We start from the raw sequence: 25,353 nt of genomic DNA on the forward strand, positions 1-25,353 counted from the left end.
GATGCCCCCCATACACACAAACACACACACACTCTCACAGGCGCAGATCAGATAAGCACTTTGTAAAGATGGAATTTTAGTTGAAGTTGAGTTTTTTTTATTTTTGTTCTCTACTCATTAAAGTTTCCTGAGCGTGGGAGTGACCAGTTTATTAAAAGATGCTGATGTCCGGCCCTCGGTTGACCCTCTCTGCAAATCCAAGCCTTGGAGGCTACAGACCATCCAAGAATCTTCCTCTTGTTTGGATTCACACAACTAATTAGGAGTTTTGGGCTTCTGGTGATGAAGGACGAAGTTATTATCTCTTATACTGCTTTGCCCTTTGTAAACAAGCACTTTCTGGCAGTAGTTGCTCACTTTCTGAGGAATGCATGAAGTTGGGAACTGATAAGAGCTGTCTGCACCACTGGAGCTGGACTTCCACCTCCAATGATTTAGGCTAGCTGTTGGTAGGATGTTGCCTGTGGGAGTGTATATGTACAGTATGACACAGGGTATGTACTGCAAACTTTCCTGATTGGTCTTTCTGGCTCTTAGGCACTGCTGTTGGCCAGCCTTTTGGCAACAAGGGATATAAAATGTTTAAGTAATCCACTGCAAGTGTAGGATGAGAACCTCTCTTCCATTAAAAATCATGCTGTGTCTACACATTTTAACTGGTGATCTTGTGACCCAAGTCTTGTGAGCATCTGGACTTTTCTAGTTGCTTATCCTGACAGTCGATAAAAAGGAACTGCTCTTGAATCAGCTGAAGTTCTATGTCAGGGGTATTTAATTAAAATTCAATAAGTCCCAGAAAATTTCCTGAAGCAAAGGCCTGGAACATCAAAATGTCTAACTTGCATCATGATTCAGTGCCATATACTGTTTACTGGAGTAGCCTAATAGGTGTATCAACATCTTATACAGTCAATAACTGAATGTCAAATTCAGTCAATATTTGTCAGTTTTCTCTTTTTAGAGCACGACATGTGAAACGACTTTCCTCTGATTCACTTTCTTTTCTGACTGCTGTTTCTCGCCTCGTCCCTCCCCTGTGAGTGTGTCACGTAATACACAAATCTGATTGGCTGAGCAGCGTCACGTGTGATTTTTGCAACACAGGTGATTGGTCCATGAGTCTCCCGGGCTGCTTAAGCTGTACTGTAAAGGCTAGACATTCTACGTCGAGTATCAGTTTATAGGTCCTGGTCCATGTAGGACAGCGTCTAGGACTGGACTCAGACCGTGGTCCGCCTATTAGTGACCTCTGTTTTATGGCATCAATATTTATCCATCCTGACTACTTATGCATCCTCCCCATCATCGGTGGAGGTAGTGGTAAAGGCCCACTTCTATGTGGTAAAGGTCCACTGCAATGAAAAGATCATTTTGCCAAGAGTCTTCAATGCCAGAGTAGGGTGGAACAGTCTTATTAATGGACAGGCATAGCTCTATACAAGTCAGTGCTGGTATAAGTTCTCTATGCAGAGCACACAAAAAAGGTGAACCATTTTTACCCTACTAGGCACCCTGCACAGAGACTACAGAAGTCACTGTATGTCAAAGATCATGAGCAACCCTGGAGAACATTAAGAAAAGAAGTGCAGCCAATGCTTCAATAACTGTAGATTGACTGGTGGATTCAGCGGGCCAGATAAATCCAGACTTTTGCAGACAAAAAGAACATTTATAATGTAGTGAGCACCAACGAATTAAAGATCTGGAGTTCAGTACTGAATCCCTTAAGAGGTGAAAAAACACTGCAGGCTGTGGACAGGGGCAAGTCTCGCTTCATACGTTTGGTTTAAGCTTGTGTTTTATTCAACATTCTTTCTCCTTTTATTTGCCTTGGCAACTGCTTTCCTCGCTCTTGCTTACTGTCCAAACACCTCCAACTCAGCCTCACAGCTGATCGGGGTTCAGGAGCTATGATGCTGCTGCAGTTATGAATCCTCAATAGACCGAATCATTTGGTGTTAAGTTAGCTGCAGAGAAAGGAGAGGTCCTCTGTGGACCACCACTGCTAACTTGCAAGCGATTTACAGTGTAAGGTTTCCGCTTGGAACTTTTGCTTTTGAGATTTGGTAGATTTGGAAGATTTACGGTCCCCTCGCTGGGAGAAAGGCTGGGAATAGCCACTAAGATCTTCATATTGCATATGCTGATAAACTTTTAAAACATCAGAAGCATCTGTGGCACATCCTTCACAGGTTTGGCTCTTAATTTTGCATCAGTTCTCTGAAGGTATGCTGGCAAGTGTGACTGTACATGGCCAAGATTCTGAGGCTTTTTGAGTTCGTACTGGTGTTAGGTAGAGATGCATGCTTGCAGTGGTTCTTATCCATGCTTTTTTGGAAACTGTAAGTGACAGGATTTTAAACAAGACAGGAATCTTACAGGCTTCGGGGTGATACTAAATTAAGATCATCATTTATATTTTCATTTAGAGCATTTAGCAGACACTCTTATCCAGAGTGACTTACAAATGTGCTTTGTTGTTTACTCAGAGAAAGTACTTTTGCTAGTTACAAATAGGTTAGAGAGAAAGCTGGTCTGGAGCTCAGATATTGCTAGAAACAAAAGCCCATATACACCAATCAGACATTACATTATGACCACCTCCTTGTTTCTGCGCTCATTATCCATTTTATCATCTCCACTTACTGTATAAGTGCACGTTGTAGTTCTACAGTTACAGACTGTAGTCCATCTGTTTCTCTGATACTTTGTTAGCCCCCTTTTACTCTGTTCATCACTGGTCAGGACCCCATGGACCCTCACAGAGCACTTACTTTTTGGGTGGTGGATCATTCTCAGCACTGCAGTAAAATTGGCGTGGTGATGATCCACCACCCAAATAGTACCTGTTCTGTGAGGGTCCATGGGGGTCCTGCTCACTAAAGATCATCATAAAAGGGGGCTAACAAAGTATGCAGAAAAACAGGTGGCCTACAGTCTGCAACTGTACTGTAAAAAGAGATGTCTCTGCATTTGAAGACCATGAGAGACTCTACTGTTCAGACAGCCAGAGGGAGTTCATTCCACCACCTGGGTGCCAGGACAGAGAAAAATCTTGATGCTTGTCTTTCACGCATCTTGAAGGAAGGCGGGTTAAGCCGAGCTGTACTTGAAGCTTGAAGTGCTCGAGGTACAGTCAAGTTTTGACAATTGCTGATAGGTAGGGAGGGGCTGGTCCATTCTGTGGTGAGCTGCCATCTATGAAGAGTCACACACGCTGAGATGCGACCAGAGACCTGAGTATTAGTTTAGTGGAAAGCATTACTTGAGTGTTGTCAGCATAGCAGTAGTAAGAGAAGCCGTGCCAGGATATTACATCATCAAGCGAACAAGTGTGAAGTGAAAAAGGACCCAGCCTTGTGGAACACCAGTGGAGAGCCTGCATGGAGAGGATGTGGACCTTCTCCGTGTTACCTGATATGAACGCCCCTCCAGATAGGACTCATCTTTCACTTGACTTACTTGAAGCTCTGCACTTACAAACCCTTGGTATGTCCTGCAAGATCAGTTCCTACTTACAGAAATGCTTGCAAAAACCAATTATAAGAGTACAGATGCCGTGATAACACAACAGTTATACTGGGTTGACCATTCTAAATGAATGCCTGAGAACCATCTGCTCTGTCTTGTTCTACATCTTGGACAGAACATGTTTGCCCTATTTTGAGGACGAAAGGATTAAGGCCTGGCCGTGGAGCTCTACCTGAGACAGACTAAACACTGCATACCTGGAAGAAAATATGTGGGGGGCTCATAAGCACCTTTGACCAGGGAAGCCATGTTCCTGCATTCATATCACTCTCTCTGGCACACAAACACACAGAAGGAGAGATGCTTTTGACCTTTTAACTCTAGGATCAATGTGACCAGTCCTTTACCCAGAAAGCACTCTCATTTCTGTTATTACAGCAGCAACGGGGTCAAGACAATCAAAAGGGAGCTTCAAAATGGATGATGAGAGAAATGGAGAGAAATAGGGGGTGTGGAGAAAGAGACGGCTTAACCTCTGTGTGCCATAAAGGTCAAATGGTGCTTCAAACTGTGCCTTATATAATCTTATGTCTTATCTTGCTGGTCAAATGTTTGGAATCACATAACTATATCTAAATACTGTTTGTTATTTTATAATGCTTTATAACATTATAAAAATCAAGTATGTGCATTTGACTAATTGGGATATTCAAGCATCCATAAGAGTTTACTGCAGAGAAGAGAAAAACACATTGTCTTTGGCTTACTACATAATGTTTTTGGGTGACAGCGCTAATGTTTCTGGTCATAGCTAACCTAGTTAGATATAGCTTTGCTCTCTCTCTTCCAGCCACATCCTTAATAACAAATCCTTGGCAGCTTCACTCATTCAGGCAAGCCTGTTTGAGAGTAGCAACATAGTAGTGACATAATTACTCACAAATATGAGCAAAACCATTGTGTTTAATGGAATTGTTGGCCTGTATATTTGTCTCTCCTGCCATGATGAAATATAATGGATCTCTGAATGATTTCAGTATTTCAGTACTGGCACCTCAAATGGTTAACTGAGTACCTGTGCACATCCCTAATTGAAATATTAATAAGTCATAACTTTGAATAAATTAACTGATTTGCTTGCCTAAAGCATCTGAATTGAGATTCTAAGTTAAAAAAATAAACATTCATTTTACTCACATCATAATGTCTTCCTCTCTGCCATTTTGCTGTAACTGAGACCATTCACTCTGATTCATCCTTGCCTGTATCTCATGGAATTTTGGATAAAAGGCCACTGCTGAGTATGTATCAATGCATTCTTCACCAAAGGCTGCAGTAAGGGGCTGGCCTGACCACCCTTCTGAATAGCAAATTGAGAAATGAGAGACCCTTTGGCCTTGCTGTCCTCAAGAGCAGGCATTACTTTTGTACTGAAGAACTCAAGTGTGCCATTTGGGCCCGGGCTATAAAGCTGTTTTTTTCTCTTTTTTTTTAACAGTTTTGACATTTATGGCCCCACCTGAAAGCCTGTTTCCATTTGTCATAGTTCTTCACTGTTACATTCTCACTTACTCCTCATCTAAGCTACTTATCCTCCTTCATCATGGGGGGTGCTGCAGCCTACCCTAGGACTGGTTGGGTGGAAGGCAGGAAACACCTTGGACAGATTGCCAATCCATTACAGGGCACACACACAGACACACACACTCATAGTAATGGGCAATTCAGCGTCTTCAACTAGCTTTTCTTTGGACTGTGGGAGCACATGCAAACTGCACACAGACCCTGGTTGCCCAGCCAGGGAATAAAAGGTGACAGCGCTATTCGTTGTGCCCACAACTATACAGTCCCATGCAATCAAGAAACCTAATTCCACGTCTGCAACATGTTTAAAAAAGTTGGAACAAGAGGAAATTAAGACTAGAAATGTTGAAAACATTTAAACAGGTGATGTAATCATGCTTTGGTACAAAAGGAGCACTCGGGAAAGTCCTAGCTGTTCTGAGGCTTGCCACTTTGCCAAAAATGTTCCAGCATCTGAAGTTTACACATGCATACTGGAAATGTTCATTGTAGTCTGACGATAGAGTTTCCTGGGTCAAAGCAGAAAAGGATCATCCAGATTGTTACCTGTGTAAAGTTCAAAAGCCAGTGTGGCATGTGCCTGCTGCCCGGGCCCCAACGATGATGGCCGCAAGAGCTGGCAGGAAGGCGGGGCCCAAAAACCCTGCAGTGACAAACCTCAGCAAGGATGGCAGGGAGAGAGCCGCAAGTGTAGAGGGGACATGGGGCAGCCATGGGCTGGAGGTTAGGGAACCAGCCTTGTGACCGGAAGGTCGGCGGTACGATCCTCTGAGCTGTCAGTCTCTGAATGAGGTGCCCTTGAACAAGGCACCTAAGCCCCAACTACTTCCTGGGCACTGCAGACAGGCTGCCCATCACTCCGGGCAAGTGTGCTCACTTCCCCCAGTGTGTCTCTTCACTAGTGTGTATGTGGTGTTTCACTGCATGCTGAGGTGAATTTCCTCATTGTGGGACTAATAATGATTTAATCTTAACAAGGATGGAGAGGGATTGTAATAGGTATTGCAGGGATGGGGAGGGAAAGGTGTTGAAGCATGTGGAAATGTAATGATGATGATGTTTGGTAACATGAAGATGGGGATGAGATGGAGTTGAGGCACATGGGATGGTGTCGGGACAGTGATGCAACATGCAGGTGGGGATGAGAAAGTGTTGAAGCGCATGGGAATGGGGTGGGGACAATGTTGTTGCATGTGAGATGAGGTGGGAGATTAATGGGACACACAGATATAGTGTGGAAATGGTGTTAGGTGATACAGGGATGGTGTAGGGACCGTGTTTAAGCACATGGGGATAGGGAGGGGATGGTGTTGTTCCATGTGGGAAGGGGGTGTGGAAAGTAATGGGACATGCAGAGATGGGGTGGTGATGGTGTTGGGTAATGCAGGGATGGGATGGGGAATACTATGGTGTGTGGACAGTGTTGAGTAATTCAGGGATGTTGAGGGGACGATGTTGAAGCATGTGGGGATGGGGTAGGGACAGTGTTGTTGCATGTGGGTATGATGTGGGAGAGTAACGGGACAGATAAGGATGGTGTGGGGATGATGTTGGGTATTGCAGGAATGAGGTGCAGACGGTGTAGAGTAATGCAGGGATATTGAGGGGACTGTGTGGGGATGAGGTGAGGACGGTGTCAGAGATGTTGGTGACAGAACTTCATCCCTGTGTGGATCTATAATACAGCAGCACTGAAGGAGTTTCTTGGCGAATCTTCAGGTCAGTTTATTTAACAAAAGCCATGGTGTGTGTTATGATGAGTGTGTGGCAGACAAATATAGAGAGTGTCACCCATTATCTTCACTGTGAGAGAGAGAGAGAGAGAGAGAGAGAGAGAGAGAGAGAGAGAGAGAGAGAGAGAGAGAGAGAGAGAGATAGAGAGAGAGAGACAGCAGTTTTCATGTCTGGCAGGGCTGCTTTGTGTCCTGTCATATCTTGTGGGTGCCCATGTGTGTGTGTTTAAAGTTTCATGTTCTACCACTCTCTCCTTTCTTCATCTTTTCAGCACTCAGAACAGATCCATCAAACACTGCCCGCCAGGTGCAGACCTGTGTGATCTCATTAAAACCAGTGTGTGAATGCACACTCCACTCACTCTCTCTGTCTCTCTATTTATCTCTCTCTTTCTCTCCCATGTCTCTTGCTCACCACTCTCTTTCTCTCTTACTCTCACCCTTTCATTTTCTCTTTGTCTCTCTCCTTTTGTGTTTCACCTTCTCCCTTTTCTGTCTTTTTTCTTTTGTCCTTCCCTCTCACATTCTCTGTCTCACTCACACCCTTTCTCAGGCTTCTACTCCCTTCTTTTTTACCCCTTGGGCAATCGGGCAGGACCTAAATGACAAAATGTTGGCCTCTGAAAGCAGCAAAGAAGACATTTAAGTCCAGATATTTTGAAGACAGGTGTAAGCTGGTGATTGGTATTGAGTGACATAGCATTGGAATCTCCCTGGTAGAATTTGTGTTGAAGCTTTTATATCTGGCAAAGTGAATGAAATGTCCTCAAAGAAAAAAACAGACATTGAACAGCTCACCCAAAGAAAACAACAGCAGTTGATGACAGTAACACTGTGAGGGTTGTGAAGAAAGGCCCCAAAACAACAATTTCAACAGGCAAGGGTGAAGGTATCACAATCGTCCATTGAAAGAACACTTCAAGAGCAGAAATATAAAGATCATATCACAAGATGACTAAAATCGTAAAGCCAGACTGAAAGTAACAAAGACATACAAATACGAGCCACAACAGTCCTGGATAGTTCTGGAGTTTTATGGACTGATGAGAACAAAGTAAACAAGATGGAAAGGCCAGAGTGTGGAGAAAGAAAGGATCTGCTCATGATCCAAAACATACAAGCTCATTAGCTAAGCATGGTGGAGGTAGGTTCATGGCTTGGGCTTGCATGGCTGCTTCTGGAACAGGCTCACTAATCTTTATTTATGATGTACCTTGTGATGGTAGCGTCGGAATGAATTCAGAAGCCTACAGAAGCATTCTGTCTGCCAATTTACATTTGAAATGTAACAATCAGCAGGAACATTTTCATGAGGCAAAACAAAGCCAACACAACAAAGAACTTCATCAGGGAAAAAAGTGCAAGTTAATCACCAGACCTGAAATCAACTGATCAGGTATTTCACTTTCTGAAGAGAAGACTGAAGTGAGAACCCCCCCAAAACAAACAGCAACTGAAAGATGCTGTGGTAAAAAACTGGAGAAGCACCACAAAAAAAGAATGCAACAGATTGGTGATCCAAACCCTGACTGAAAACCAGGGAACCAGCAGTATGTCTGGAGAATGACATTTATTCTTTGTGCAGAGGTACCAGACACAGGTTTTCTTCCGACAGCAGCGATATGTAGTTTTGTTGATCCAAGACACAAGTTACAACTGTTTTTTTGTACCATTTGAGATGGAATTTGAGTAGCTGCATATACAGACAAAAACTAGCTATATTCCTAAATGAAATTAAATATGGTGGACCAAAACCTCCCTAACCCTAATTCCCAAAGCCTCCAACCACCGAATCCCATGAACCCCCCCCCTTTCCCTTCCAAACCACAAGCACATTTTCTAAGCCGCATATCCTTCTGGGTCTCTGGAGCCTATCACAGCGGTTATTGGGCAGAAGGCAGGACACATTCTGTACAGGTTGCCAGTCCATGTTAGCATGTCCAGTTGGCCTGACTGCATGTCTTTGGACTGTGGGAGGACCTGGAGGAAACCCACACAGACGTGGGGAGAACACCACACAGAACACTCCACACTCTGGTTGCCCGGCGAGGGAACTGAACCCAGGTCCTTCTTACTGTGAGGTGACAACGCTACCCACCACCCCACTGTGCCGTCACTTCTTTCCAACCCCTTCTGCTGAAATCTTGCTCTAACGAAAATGTAAAAGTCGGCAGCCCCGGGGTCGACACCTTTGACAACCACATGACATGCAAGCACACACACACACACACACACACACACACACACCATGATATCACAGGAATAAGCACAGCAAATCAGTGTAAAATAACTTATTCATCAGCTAGTGTTTCTGTGTTTGTGTGTGAGAAACAGAGGGAGATTTGTGCTGAATAAAACATGTGAATGAACGAGGGCAGGCGGATGTAGGGAACAAAAGGAGTTTCCTCTCAACTCTGCTGCATTTACATGATGCTGTGATGCTCTGGCCGCATCGCAGTAGTCTACAGCTTTGATTTGCGCTGTGTGTGTGTCAGTGTGTTTATTCATCCGTTTGCTCTAAGCACAGCATGTGAGCGCGTTTCGGCCTTTGATACCTAGAAAAGCAATTTGTGTGTATGAGGGAAAGTTGTGAGCGTAAAAAAGGGCCCATCCTGCTTCTGTGTGCTGCTTTGAAGCTGACTCTCTTTTAGAGAGCGGAAGCACAGTTTTAGTTTCTATTGTACTGGCTCCAAAATTGGCCATTAAACATGAAAACAGACCAATATTACTGCTTTGATTTGATTCTAACTGCGCAAGTCACTGCTTGTGTGTACATAATTCATGGGAAGGTGCTTTTGCTCCATGCGTGTGGTCCTGAGTGTAATTATAGGGGCGCCATACAATTATCTGTTGTGCAACTGATGTATTTTTATGAAAATATATTATTAATCTAAATGATTGTTTCCTTGCAGACTGTGTGTGTAGCAGTGGCAAAGCCTGGGCTTTTAGTTCAGGCAATATGTATAATAATTTCTGTTAGCACCTCTAGGGGATTCTAGTAGTATGTTAGTATAACATAATAAGTTAAAGGCAAAAATGTGGACACTTGGGTCATATTTTAACTGACTCACGACTCGATTTACAGTCATCTTTAAATGGACTTGAGAGTTACGACTGTTGAAATTTCAGGCTGAGAAAAAACATCCCTGTTAGAAAAACCAGCATAGATCAGCATGGCTGGTCACCAGCAAAACAAGCATAAAAAAACAGCACCTGCTGTCAGAAGAAAACTCATATCTCCATTTTTGTCATTTTTCAGTTTTTGGCATACTTTGAAAATGTCGTTTACATTGTGTGTAAATTTCATGAAGAATGGACCAAAAGAAAGGACCCAACACAACTTGGAAAAAACGTCTGGTTCCATTGACTTGCATTAAAAGTAAAGTAGTTTTTTCCTTCTCCTGTGAAGTTATCACTTTGGAGATATGAGATTTTGTTCTGACAACAGCAATATGGTGTTTTGGATGCTGGTATGCTCAGCAGCAATATAGGTTAACATGCTGGTCACCAAGAAAGTCAGCATATGTTTTGGGTATTGGTATATTGACCAACCAGCATGATCAGGCTGCCCCTTGTAACTTACTATAGAGATACACTTTGTAGTTCTACAGTTACAGACTGTAGTCCGTCTGTTTCTCCGATACTTTGTTAGCCCCCTTTTACCTTGTCAAGACCCCCATGGACCCTCACAGAGCAGGTACTGTTTGGGTGGTGGATTATTCTAGTGCTGCTGGAGTTTTTAAACATTGTGTCCACTCACTGTCCATTCTATTATAATTGCCTACCTTGTCAGTCCACCTTGTAGATGTAAAGTCAGAGACGATAGCCCACCTCCTGCTGCATAGTTTGTATTGGCCATCCTCTGGTCCAGAGGTCTTTAATTAAAAATCATTAAGGTCCAGTTTAAGAAAAAACGGAACATCATGATTTCTAACTTGCATTATGATTCAGTGCCATATACTGTTTACTGAAGTAGCCTAGTAGTTATATCAATATCTTATGTAGTCGACAACTGAATGTTAAATCAAATAAAGTAATTCAGGGACAATTCTCAATGAGTGTGCACAAATCTGATTGGCTGAGTAGCCTCACTTCAGGACCTTCTTATATATATATATATATATATATATATATATATATATATATATATATATATATATATAATATATAATTATTATTATTATTCTATTTTCTACAATAACTGTTTATTTTTAAAATGAGTGTTTAGTGTTTTTTAGTGTCTATTTGCTTTTTGAATTTTTTAGTGTCTTTTTGTCTACTTTTCCTATTTACCGTCTATTTAATGTTATTGCTACACCTTGAAGATGCAAGGAGTAGAGGTCGTAAAGGTGGATGACTTCAAATATCTTGGGTCAACCATCCAGAGCAATGGACAGTGCAAAAAAGAGATGAAGAAGAGGGTGCAGGCAGGATGGAGTGGGTGGAGACGGGTGTCAGGGCTGATGTGTGACAGAAGGATAGCAGCAAGAGTGAAAGGGAAGGTTTACAAGACAGTAGTGCGTCCTGCTATGATGTATGGTTTGGAGACTGTGGCTCTGTCTAAAAGACAGGAGGCTGAGCTGGAGGTGGCGGAGATGAAGATGCTGAGATTTTCGTTGGGAGTGACAAGGCAGGACAAGATTAGAAATGAGCAGATCAGAGGGACAGTGAAGGTGGAGCAGTTTGGAGATAAAGCCAGAGAGGCCAGGTTGAGATGGTTTGGACATGTGTTGAGGAGGAATAGTGGATATATTGGGCAAAGAATGTTGGAGATGGAGCTGCCGGGTAGAAGGAGAAGAGGTAGACCTCAGAGAAGGTTTATGGATGTAGTGAAGGTGGACATGGAGATGGTTGGTGTGAAAATAGAGGAGGCAGATGATCCGCTGTGGCGACCCCTAAAGGGAGCAGCCGAAAGAAGAAGAAACTACACCATCGGGTCTGAGAGTAATGCAATTTTAATACACTGTATGCCCCATACATATTGTAGTATTGACAGTACTTGACTTGAACTTTTACTCAAATTAGTCAAAATGCATATATCTAACATCTCAGACTTCCAGAACGCCTAAATTCATGATTTTCCTCTCGAAAGTGGTCTCACCCTGTCACTTTCTAATTATACTGGTGGTAATCCAGTGTGTTAGACTTTCATTCCTGCTCCTGAAGGCCTAAACGATGGGAGAGCTCACTTAGATGTAATTACCTAGATACCATGTCAAGATCTCACCCCTTTTCCAAGCAGAACTTAACAAAGAAATATGAGTGCTGTAAGACTAGTATTACTTACACTAATAAACAAAATTCAATTGAGTTCAATTAATTAAAAAACTTAAAAACTCGTATTTTTAGATCCCAGAAATCATTAGGCCTTTTCTGAAGACCTAGACGGCCTCAAGGGTTCCCCTCCACTGTGTAGCAAGAGATTCCAACAAAGATTGACAAATTTACAGCGGCTCAGCAAATGAGAGGTTCTGCAAATTAAACGTCAGTTGGGTGAACTCCGCTTTAAATTTTGCTATGAATTAAAATGAGCAGATACATTTTTTCTTGCGTTGTAGGACGATGTGCTGTCTTGCTGGGCCCTTGTTGCAATGCATAAGCATCAAGGTCGTGTTACCTTGTAAATGCTATGCTAGTATTATGATGGAGAAGGAATTTTGACTTCAAAAGCTTGGTTTGGATGTACTTTTGAAGATGTTGGGCATGTTTTCATGAAATTTTTTGGGTTGAACAGTGATTTGGCTGGAAACCAGGAAAGCAATCTGCCAATACTGGCACACATTTCTAGATGTAATTCATTGTAATGCCCATGTGAATCTTTGTAAAACATCACAAAGTTTTATTTTCAGTTCGTAAGCCAGCTTAATGAGGAGTAAGAGAGAGCTTTATTTCCTTGGCTGCTCAGAATCAGGTTTCAGTGCTCATTACCAGATTTCACATGCAATGGTAAGAATGGGCGAATATGGGAATCTTTTGTGCTTTATGCATTTTTAAAATCAACGTGAATTCAAAATCATAACTCACTGGGGAGGTGGGAGGAGAGCAAAACACAATATCATTGTTTAATATTTTCAAACCATGGCCGGGTGATGATGTAATCAAAACTCAGAAGACATTTTACACAACAGCAAACCATGACTTTTAGAGCGAAGTTTTCAGTTTGGGCCAAAACAGGAGAAAAAAGATCTATTTGATGGTGCTACCTTCCGCTGGCACATCTATGGGATTCTAGTAGCTTGCAGTGACTCGCATGAACATTTTTAGGTTAAACAGCAACATGTGAAGCTTCTAAAAGACATTCCTCATTTTACTTGAACCTTTTGAAAGATATAGTCACTGATATTTTACCTTGTAGCGTTCTCACAGTGACTCTTTCATTAGAGGGCTCTGGCGTAGAGCTGCCGTTTTCATTTCTAACAGCACTGCCAACTGTGTTCAGTCAGTGACGTATCTGGGACTTCCAGAATTGGGAAGGCTATTGGAAATCAAAATGTGATAGGGTGACTCCTTATGCTGATCTGACACATTAGGGCTTCTATTCAATTTTTGCTCTCGTAACCAATAGAATACAAATCCTGTTTGGCCAATTTTTGGCTAAGAATTTTGATCATTTTTTTGTTTCTATCCAAAGTGTAACAATTAAAGAGGAGCAGTACTGCGATACTATACAAGCAAAAATCAAAAATCTATTGAAAAGCAAAAAAAATAAAATAAAATTAAAAAAAAAAAATTTTATATATATATATATATATATATATATATATATATAAAATGTATTTTTTCAGTTCCCAGAAATCTTTTTGCATTCTCTGAAGGCCTTGAATGCCCTAATGGTTCCTAATGGTGGGGAAAAGTCATTACATTTTGAAGGATTGTTACAAAAAAAAACATGTCTTTTAAACTGTATGGTGTGATGAATTGTGCTTAAAAAGACCACACCAAAAGAAAAAAAAGGTCAGTTTCGAGTTCAGGTTGACTTTCAGTGAATATACACACATCCTGTTTGTTTATAAAGAGCATAACTGCATATCATATACACTACACCTCTGGTTGGCTGCTTGTCAACTAGGGGTCCAAGCACCAGAATGGCACCACAAACGTTCCTATCCAATTACATTCTGAAAAGGGCTCAGTCCAGTAAATAAGAGTGGACTGGGCCAGGGGCGGCAGAGAAATACATCAGAGGAATGGCAGGGCTGCGTCTTTCACATGGAAAGCTGTCATAAAACAGCTCTGCCTCTCACATCCATTATGAATGAGTGCTTAATAATGCATTGAGAATTTTGTTTCGGCGCAAAAAAAAAAAAAAAAAAAAAGTGGGGAAAAAGAGAGGATCTATTAAATATGGAGATCCGGTAATAAGGGCTTGGTGTTGCGTTGCTGTGGAAACGGCGGGTTCGGAAAGGGATAAAATCTCTTTCATGTTTTCCCGTTGAGTGCAGGCGCTGGACGAGCTGTTTGACTGGTGTTAGAGCACAGAGGCATGAATGTAAAAGACAAAAGTGGGTGGTGTGTGTCTGTGTGTGTGTGTGTGTCGGGGTGGGGGGGGTCTGGGGGTGGTGTTGTTCAGTGAGGACTGTTAACCCGGTCACAGTGTCTTCAGGCCAGGGAACAGGATGGTCTGAGGCATGAGCAGAGATTTTCTTATATATTCCTCCAGTGTAGAGGAAGAGTATAGCAGCCTGTATCTGTGTGGGCCTATACTACCCCTAAAACCTTTTAACACTTAAAGTCTTTGAGTTATTGTTGCTGTTTTGCTATATAATTCACTGATTCTGATTCTGATTCTCAGGTTTTGTAATGACCGGGTTTGACTGGGGAAACCCGACTTTTTAAAATAGACTTTATGAGATATACTTTACAGTGTACTATACTGAAATACACTGAAATATATCTCTGGATATTTATTCAAACAAGTCTAGTGTTTCCCACCGGCCCTTTACATCAGGGTGGGTAAAGGATGGTGTTGCATAAAGATAAAAACTCTGTGATCATAGGAGGGAAACGACATCAGCTAATTAACACAGATGTGATCAATGCAGACCTTTAGAGAACTTTAGCTAACTTTAACAGCTGAGAGGTAAACAGTCGTCCCCCTAACGGAGCTGCAGACCCCCGCTATAACTTTACTCTCTGTTTCTGGAGATTTAAATGTTTGAACAGATAAACATAGATGTTAAATATCAGACTGAATGTCTTGAGTCAGACAATGATGTCGTGTTTCGACAGATGTGACTTTGTTAGTGCAGTTAGTTCAGAGTTCAGCTCCAGTCCTGAAACCCCTGCACTGCATAACTGTGGTTTCCTGGTTAAAATTCCTGATATTATGAGCTAATTAATCCCTTCTAGAGCTGAACGAGGTGTGAACGACAGAGAAACACTAAACTACACAGTGCAATGGCTCCAAACCTGGAGTGAAAACACTGAATTAAAGGTCTGTGTGTCTCTCAGCTCTCGGCTTCAGTCGCATCTCGCAGGCGAATCATTCACACAGCACAGAAAATAAAAGGCATCGTGCGGCGCAGTCGCTCCCTGATTCGGTCCTCAAAATGGTGCCAACGATTCAAGTGCATGAATATAGTGCATTTCCTTCTTTGTTGTTTCTTAGAAGCTTCACTATTACTTACATCAGGATCTCATGTTTTTTTTCCTAAAGCTGAAGAAACAAAAAACTTTGTTACCAGCAGTGGTACTTTTGGTTGATAGTTAATTAATCAAATTAATAAGCGACATAGAAGGTTCCAAGCAGCTGCCTATCACCTTCTGGGTTATTACTGTACCATGCTTTCTAAGCTTAAGTTTAGCTGGGATTGCAAGAAATACTGTGTGTTGAGACAGAGCCCTGATTGAGAATGCTGGGACAGTATCTATAATTTAAGTTATAACTTATTAGAACCTCAAACGACTGTCCGATCATCAGCAATACACAAATGAGCCAGTGATAACGGTACACAGTTTGGAAATCTTGTAGTAGTCATTGTTATTAGTTAGCACATCATTTTACAGTAAATCAGCTGGCAGGATAAGGGGCTCCCAAAATCCTGCTTAAAGCCCTCCAAAAAAGGCTAGTCCTGGGACTGAGCTTGGGAATCCCTGCAGGAAAGCATATTAAGTAAAGAAACTTGATGTAATCACATGCAGAGTGAATTCATTAGAACTTAGAATTTGATCTAAACCAGAAACTATTGGTTTTCATACACACTTAAAAATATGTTTTTGAGTAAAGAAAATGGTTCTATATAGAGCCATAAACACTCAAAAAACTCTTTGCGTGGTTAAAGGGGTCTTTGCATTGTTAGTGTTCTTTAGATTGATGGAGAATGTGCTGTAGATGGTTCTATTTGGAACCTTTTTTTAAAAAAAAGGGTCTATATAAGACTAAAAAGTGATCTTTTATTGTTACGATATCAAGCCAATAACCATTTTGGTGCTATATAGAACCCTTTTCAAAAAGGTTCTATATTGAACCATCTACTGCACATTCTCCATTTTCTAGTACATCTATTAAAAATTAGTCTCTAGTAGATCTATCAAAAAAATTTAAGATTTTTTGCCCAACAACAGCCTCATTTGTTTCTTTATTGTGTATTTACTATTGGACATTTATTGTCAAATCTTCTTTTGTTCATATTGCTTGTTCTATTATTGCTCTGCCATCGGTGTTGCCACATTTGAGTCTTGGTGAGTCAAGGAACTCTTGAGGAAAGTTTGGCTTGCTCATTTGGTGCTTGGACCCAAAATTCTGCATTTTACCATGTTCAACATTGCATACACCAATCAGACATCATAACATTATGACCACCTCCTTGATTCTACACCCATTTTCAATGTTATCAGCTCCACTTACTGTATAGCTGCACTTTGTAGTTCTACAGTTACAGACTGTAGTCCATCTGTTTCTCTGATACTTTGTTAGCTCCCCCTTTACCCTGTTCTTCAGTGGTCAGGACCCCCATGGACCCTCACAGAGCAGGTACTATTCAGGCATTGGATGATTCTCAGGACTGCAGTAACACTGACTTGGTGGTAGTGTGTTAGTGAATGTTGCGCTGATCTGAGTGGATCAGACACAGCAGTGCTGCTGGAGTTTTTAAACACTGTGTCCACACTGTCCACTGTTTTAGACACTCCTACCTTGTCAATCCACCTTGTAGATGTAAAGTCAGAGATGACAGCTCATCTGCTGCTGCACTGTTTGTGTTGGTCATTCTCTAGTCCTTCATCAGTGGTCACAGGATGCAGCCCACTGTTGGCTGGATATTTTTGGTTGGTGGACTATTCTCAGTCCAGCTGTGACACTGAGGTGTCAAAAAACTCCAGCAGCACTCAGACGAGCACAACATACACCAACACACCACCACCACGTCAGTGTTACTGCAGTGCTGAGAATGATCCACCACCCAAATAGTACCTGCTCTGTGAGGGTCCATGGTGGTCCTGACCACTGAAGAACAGGGTAAACGGGGGCTAACAAAGTATCAGAGAAACAGATGGACTACAGTCTGTAACTGTAGAACTACAAAGTGCAGCTATACAGTAAGTGGAGCTGATAAGATGGACAATGAGCGTAGAAACAAGGAGGTGGTCATAACGTTATGCCTGATTGGTGTATAAAAACCAAAATACATGTGTTCACAGGTTCACTGGTGGTTTTGGGCAGTAAATAAAATGTCTATATTTGTGTTGTAGACATTGTGACCCCCAGTTCTTGTCACCACTGCTGTAAAGAAATCTGAGTCACTAAGTATCTCTACAACAAACCAGATCAAAATCAGTAGAAATGACCTTTAAGGGGGTTGACAGAAATATGCCTGAGGATAAAGAAGTATGCTGTTAGCCATAAATTCTTTGCTTTCATTCAAATACCTGTGCTGTGGTCAAAACAGCCACTGTGGAAAAGCGCATTCGTTTATTCTCCTCACCTTATATCATGTGATGAGTGCTGCTTCCTCTAATGTGCTTTGATATGCAAGTAGAAAAGCAAAAAATACCTTATGATTTATGCTTTTGCCTTTGAAAAAGGGTTGGGCTAGGCTTGCAATGGAGCCTATGAGAATGCATCTGTCATTCTTGCTCAATGGTACAATGGAAGCCTTATTAGACTGGGCCTGAGTTACTCAATTGAGTCTACAGTAGCTAAAGAAACTGCTGTATCAGCGCACAGCAGAATACAGGTTCAGGAATCAGACTTCTCCAGAGTAACTGCCACAAGCAGTTGTCTTAAAATATAATAAATCTGTTTTCTGACAGATAAGAGAAAGTGTAATTAGCTAGCTAGCCAGCTAATCTGCAGCAAGGCTGCAACTGTTCATTTAAGTTAAGTGATACTTTATTAATCCCACAAACAGGGAAATTCCACCTCCGCATTTAACCCATCCATGAAGTCAAACACCACATACACACTAGGGGGCAGTGAGCACACTTGCAGTGGTGGGCAGCCCTATCCATGGCGCCTGGGGAGCAGTTGGGGGTTAGGCGTCTTGCTCAAGGACACCTCATTCACGGACTGTCGGCTCTGGGGATGAAACCGGCAACCTTCCGGTCACAGGGCCAGTTCCCTAACCTCCAGCCCACGACTGCCCTCATGACTGAGGAAGACAGTGACTGCAAGGTTATCAGTCACAGCTGTTAAAATTTGGTTGACTGATTAGCTAAAGCTACAGCTACGTTCACATTACCAGGTTGAAGTGGCACAAATCCCATTTTAACTCAGATCTGATGTTTTCAGGGCTGTGTGGACACAAATCAGATTTTTTCAAATCCAACCTGAACCACTTTCATATATAGTCCTAGATCGGATATTTAGCCGATTCATGGCCTTGCGACTTTAATGTGATGCTCAGATCGTAATTCATGTGGTTTTATTCCACTTCGCATGTGCCATCGTTCAGCGTTACCATGGCAACAGCGCCAAACAGAAATTAAAGCCTGTAAACAGTGGAAAAGCAGCTCAGAGCTGATCAGAGTTAATGATCTTCTCAGCGAAGCTCGTTCTGCTCGTTAGTTTGTGCTGATGATGCAGTGATTCATTCATGTGACGTTACTGAGTAGGATGTGCTCATAAGGGTCATTTCCGGATGCCGGTTTGTTCACAGTCTGAACGATCATGTTAGAGAGATTGGATTTGAGCAAAATAGTCGGATTTGAGGCTTGTAATGTGAACAAAGCCTACATTGCTTGGTAGCTAAACTTACTAGCTAACACTAGGTTGAAATGTTGCACTTTCACACTCTCACACAGTTACACAGAATGTGTCCAGTCAAGCAAAGCTTACATACAAAAATATGAGCATGAGGGCCTTTAGCTACCTTAGCATTAGCTACCTTGAGAGCTAGCATTAACTTAAAAGATGGTGGGTATTTATAAAATAAGACCTGTAAAAATGAGCACCCATGCAAGCTCTTGTGCACTTAGTACTCATGTAATAGTGCTTGGTGACTTTATCCTCACCTGGAGGAGTAAAGAATGAATTAAGTTCTGTTTCTGCTGTTTTCTCAAAGTTGTTGGCTTAAATTAAGTGTTACTAAAGATAAAAGAGAACTTCCTCAGTCTAGATAACTAGGTGAATGGGAGTCTGGGAGATCCATATATTTGACAATTCTACTTTGGACGATGAGACCGGGGGCTGTTTAGATGGTCCAGTTTTAATGATTCATTAGTTTAAGTCATCAGTCATCTCTTTTTTTTGGCAAACGAATGCATCTTAGCTTTAAAACTTAACATTGCAGCCTTTTTGAACTTTTAAATCACGCTGTATACTGTATAGGATGCAGTGTGAAAGTCTAAATGAAAATAAATGATAATGGATACCCCCCAGAAAAAGAGTTTATAAATAAGTTAATACATGCAGTACAACACAATAAATTACATACTTTATACAGGATGATTCAAAGGATTAATCCGAATTCAAAGCACCATATGTTTTCCACCCTGAGGTGTCTAGGAACCAATCACAATCCAATTGTAAGAGGGGGCTCATAGAGTTTCTGACTGTCAGTGGAAGATAGCTGCCTCCAGTCTGCGAGGAGATGAGACCTCTGATCAGAAAGCATTTCGCAGTCTCCACTTCGATAAGAGTGAATCCGTCATAACTGTGCAGCGTGATTTTTGTCAACAGTGAACCTCCAACAGCTCGGAGTGTTCGCCCTTGGTTCCACAACAATGGATGAGCTCCGAAATCACACCGAAAGAGTCGTGAGTGCAGTGATGCACGACATACTCAATTGAGTAAGGGATGAATTTGACTATGGCATTGATCTCTGTACAGCTGGAGGAGGTTCATATTGAGCACTTGTAAAATTACATAATAAACTTTATGCTCATTTAAACCATTTACAGTGTTGTTCTGTGATAATTTACAAGTGAAATAAATCCTTTTGAAATGGGATGAATCTCTTGAATGAATCACGATGTACATTATATTATCATTGTCCAAGGACATGTGCATAAAAGCATGAAGGCTTCCAGGTGATCCTGGGCTAAAGAGCTTCTAAGTCTGTTTTTCACAAATTGAAATAATTAGAAGCACCTCTTACAGGCCCAGGCCACTTGTGTGATGGAAAGAGTTACCAGAAGCTTCTAAGCCTGTCTAATCACATGGTAGGCCTCAGTTAAAAGATTATACTGAAAGAGAATGAGATGGATACAAATGGCTAAGTTCTTGCAGGAAGAAAAAGTTTTGCTCTCTACTTCTCTTCCCTGCTTCTCCATGGATGATGGCCCAGTGCTACCCTCTTCATCTCCTTATGGCACCTCACTGGTTATCCTGACTTTGTAAGACTCCAGCCTTTCCCACTGGGATTCTAGGCCGAACAGCTCAGCACATAATGTACTAGCCGTAGCTCCATCATCAAACTTAAGCAGACATTTGCTTATTTCTTGTAGAGCCGAGGCGAGGAGCCCATTTTCTCTTACTTGAGCAAAGTTTTGAAGGTCCAGAAAGACAAAATCTGAGCAGTGTTGCATGAACTGAAAACCTCCTATGAATCCACCACTATCAAGTATAACATTATGTACTTTCACCTTGAAGTCAGTATAAGGTGGTACTAAGTTCTGTCATTTTTTAAGATTTCCTTTTTATTGTTCTCACAGTAACTGCTATGTACAGGAGAGTAGCATATTTTCCCATTTCAACAAACAGGCACATTTAATGATAGCAGATCTAGGAGAATAGTCATAAAGTTCTTAAAAAATAAGTATAACAATAAGAAATCAATCAATACAGAAGCACTACAAAGTGTAAAAATGCCACAAGTAAATGGAATTAAAAAGACTTTACAGCAGGGGTCTTTAATTAAGATTCAGTAAGGTCCAGTTCAAGAAAATTTCCTCAAGCAAAGGTCCGGAACATCATAATGTCTAACTTGCATCATGATTCAGTGCCATGTACTGTTTACTGAAGTAGCCTAGCAGGTAGATCAACATTTACAGTCAACAACTGAATATCTAATCAAATAAAGCACAATTCAGTGATATTTCAACAATATTTATTGTCAGGGTTCTTTTTAGAGCACACCATGTGAAACAACTTCCCTCTGACTCACTTTCTTCTCTGACTGCTGTTTCTCGCCTCGTGCCTCCCCTGTGTGTACATCACTCACTCGAGTCTCATTGTGCACCATAATGCACAGACCTGATTGGCTGAGTAGCGTCACGTGTGATATTTACAACGCAACTGATTGGTCTGTGAGTCTCCCGGGCCGCTAAAGCCGTAACATAAAGGCTAGAAAGCTACACCGAATAAAACAGGACCACTCCGTTGAAATTGAATAATTCTCTATAGTTTATCAGTTTATAGGTCCAGGTCCACATAGGATAGCATCTGGGTATGGACTCGGACCACAGTCGATCTATTAGAGACCTCTGCTCTACAGCCTCGTTCCACATTTCACCACATAATTTACATTTTGCCTTAAAAGAATAGGACACTCATTCCAGTAGTACAGAAATAAACAATTTTGTCCATGCAGCTAAAGAAGGTGGCTGTGGCTCTTTCCATGTAAGTGAAATAGTTTTCTTGGTAACACGTTATTTGGATAGTCCACTTTGTAGATACTTAATTTACTCTAGTAAAAACTAAATATCTACTAAATTGCCCATCATTTTCTTTAAATCTAAACCTGCTCTAATCCTGACCCTAACCTTAATTTCAACCTAAAACTTAAACCCAGCCCTCACCTGGTCCTAGCCCTAATCCTGGTCCAAATACTTACGCTTACCCCACCACTGTTTAGTGTCAACAAATAGTTTGTTAACAATTTGGACATCTGTAGATAGTCTATAGGGGACTATAGTGGACTATCCAAATAAAGTGAGACTGTTTTCTTGCCTAAAAGTGCAGCGGATAAAATCATTTTAGCGAATACTCTATTAAGTGTACATACAGAGGTATCACCTGAAATCATTAGTCTTGAAAAAAATAATTTGTTCATTAATAATAAAACTCCTCCAGGAAGATGTTACATATGGGCAAGGCCATAACACTTTGATAAGTGACCCTTCCTCTTCCTCTATCACCAACATGGATTTGAAACCTCAAGTCCATACACGTGTCATTTCTGAGGAGTACAGTATGTCCTGTGTAGCATTTTTATTTGAGTAGATTTTAGCTTTGTATTGGGAGAAGGCAATTTTATATTATTCCATATTATCCATCCATCCATCCATCCATTTTCTAAGCCGCTTCTCCGTCAGGGTCGCGGGGGGTATTCCATATTATATTCCAGGATTTTTCATCTAATAATTCATAAGTTTCAGCATTCCATAGACTTCTAAGTTTGATCTATGATGTTTTTAAAAAAGGGGCACTGACAGTTTCTAATTTTCATATCGCTCTTGTTGCAAGAAAACCTCTCTAAAAAATCTCCAAAATGGTAACTTTGCAGAAGAAGGAAAAAAATGACTTTTAATGAAAGTCAATGGAACCAGATGTCTTTACAAGTCATTTTAGGTCATTTCTTTTAGTCCATTTATCATGAAATTTATATACAATGCAATGGGCAACAGGTATTTAAAAACTATGTTAAAACCTGAAGAACGATAAAAAATGAGATAGAAGGTTTTTGTTTCAACAGCAGCGAAATATAATTTGGATACAGTTTTTCTATAATTTTCAAAATCGATCAAAGAGGGTTTAAGATCAATCAATCAAGTTAGTACTTCACCATCTTCAGAGGTCTTTGTTTATACCCTTGGAGCTCCATTCCTGACCTCCTGGCCCATTTCTTAGGACGGGCGGTCTGCACTTCCAACAGTCATCCTCATCATGCAGCTTTCCATTGGCCCACTCAACAAACTCATCAGCTACTTTTTTAACTCTCTCAAAGTCCCTAACACACTTCCGACAGCTGTCTTCTAGTCTCTCAACTAGATGAAGAGCCGTGAAAATGTCCATCTCCCTTGTCTCTAGGTACTTTGAACCTGGTGAGGTGTGCTCAAAAATGCGACGGCAGATTTGAGGAGTGAGTACTGTCTCATATTTCAGTAAAGCTTCTAGACATCCTTTTGCTCTGACTCTCACTGTCAGTTTCATACATGTGTCTTCTCTCATTCTGGCTAAAGTCATGAGCAGGTAAATGAACAAAGCATCCTGAGTCCTTCCAAAGTATCCAAACGCTTTAGGGAGAGTTTGATCTTTAGCCAGCCACCTAGTTTCCCTTATCAGACACATCCGTCTGTCATCCTTATTATCAAGGTACAAAATACAGGGGGTTCCTGGGGGTTCTGGATCCCCTAATTAACCTCTTAGACCTCCTGAATGCCTCAAAATCTAAATTCTGGGGGAGTCCCTGAAAATAAGCTCATCATGATATGCTGCTGTCAGTAAAGGAAAAATAGATGCTCAAATACCAATTTAGGAAGGCCCATTGTTTAGCTGCTTCACGAAGAAATAGCCAACTTCTGTCTGTTATTCTTAAATGACTAGTGATGCAGCACTGCTCTGCCTCAGGGTGGCGCTGTAGCAAATTATTTTACCCTGTTGATCTATCAAAGCCTAGTAACTGTAACTTCTTTTTTTTCCCATATTCCCATAAAAACAAGTAGTTTTTATGGGAATTTTTGACTGTTCTTCCAAAAGCAAATGTGTGAGGTCAGACACTGATGTTGGACGAGAAGGCCTGGCTCACAGTCTCCACTCTTATTCAACCCAAAGGTGTTCTATTGGGTTGAGGTCAGGACTCTGTGCAGGCCAGTCAAGTTCTTCCACACCAAACTCGCTCATCCATGTCTTTATGGACCTAGCTTTGTGCACTGGTGCTCAGTCATGTTGGAACAGGAAGGGGCCATCCCCAAACTGTTCCCACAAAGTTGGGAGAATAAAATTATCCAAAATCTCTTGGTTTGCTGAAGCATTAAGAGTTCCTTTCACTGGAACTAAGGGGCCACGATCAACTCCTGAAAAACAACCCCACACCATAATACCCCCTCCACCAAATTTTGTGCTTAGTCGACTGCTGTCAGACAAGTACCGTTCTCCTGGCAACCATCAAACTTGTCCATCGAATTGCCAGTCGCAGAAGCATGATCCGTCACTCCAGAGAACATGCCTCCACTGCTCTAGAGTCCAGGCACTTTCCACCACTGCATTTCATGCTTTGCATTGTGCTTGGTGATGCAGCTGCTCAGCCATGGAAACCCTTTCCATGAAGCTCTGTACAGTGTTCTTGAGCTACTCTGAAGTTCACATGCAGTTTGGAGGTCTGTAGTGATTGACTCTGCAGAAAGTTGGCGACCTCTGCGCTCTATGGCCCTCAGCATCCGCTGACCCTGTTCTGTCATTTTACGTGGCTGACCACTTTGTGGCTGAGTTTCTGTCGTTCCCAATCACTTCCACTTTGTTATAATACTGCTGACAGTTGACAGCGATATATTTAGTATAAGGAAATTTCATGATTGAACTTGTTGCACAGGTTGCATCCTATCACGGTACCACGCTGGAATTCACTGAACTCCTGAGAGCGACCCATTCTTTCACTAATGTTTGTAGAAGCAGTCTGCAGGCCTAGGGGCTTGGTTCCTGTGGCCATGGAAGTGATTGGAACACATGACTTCAGTGATTTGGACAATCACAGCCATGGTAGACTGTGGATTTTGCAACAACTTAGAACGCGGCTCAGCCAATCAGATTTTAGAACTGGAACTATCCGTTTTACAATTCACAGTCCACTACAGCAGACCTATCAGTATGACATATCGGTAAGACCGAACACTGGTCCTTTGAAAAGATATCTAGCGTAATATCTATTTGGACTGAAAGCAAGCCTGCCTGTCTGACTTTCTCTGCTACAGTGGCCTTTATGAGTCTACTGATCACATCTCCAACATTGCTTTTTCTGTCTTTTGAGAGCAGGTTAACAAGAGATGCTCTGCCTGTTGCACCAGGTTAAAGCTGTCTCTTACTATCCTCTATGCAACTGATAACATGCTGTTGAAGGCAAATGTCATTTTTACAAAATCAGTTCTAGGAATAAGCAACCTCTGCTATATCTTCTCTAGATCTAAGCCCACATTTGCCAAAAAAGTGACATCCACAACACACTGCATTACCTGGTGCGTTTTGTTTACT

Source organism: Pygocentrus nattereri, chromosome 24 (genome assembly GCF_015220715.1).
Source record: "Pygocentrus nattereri isolate fPygNat1 chromosome 24, fPygNat1.pri, whole genome shotgun sequence".
In the NCBI taxonomy this organism is placed as follows: domain Eukaryota; kingdom Metazoa; phylum Chordata; class Actinopteri; order Characiformes; family Serrasalmidae; genus Pygocentrus; species Pygocentrus nattereri.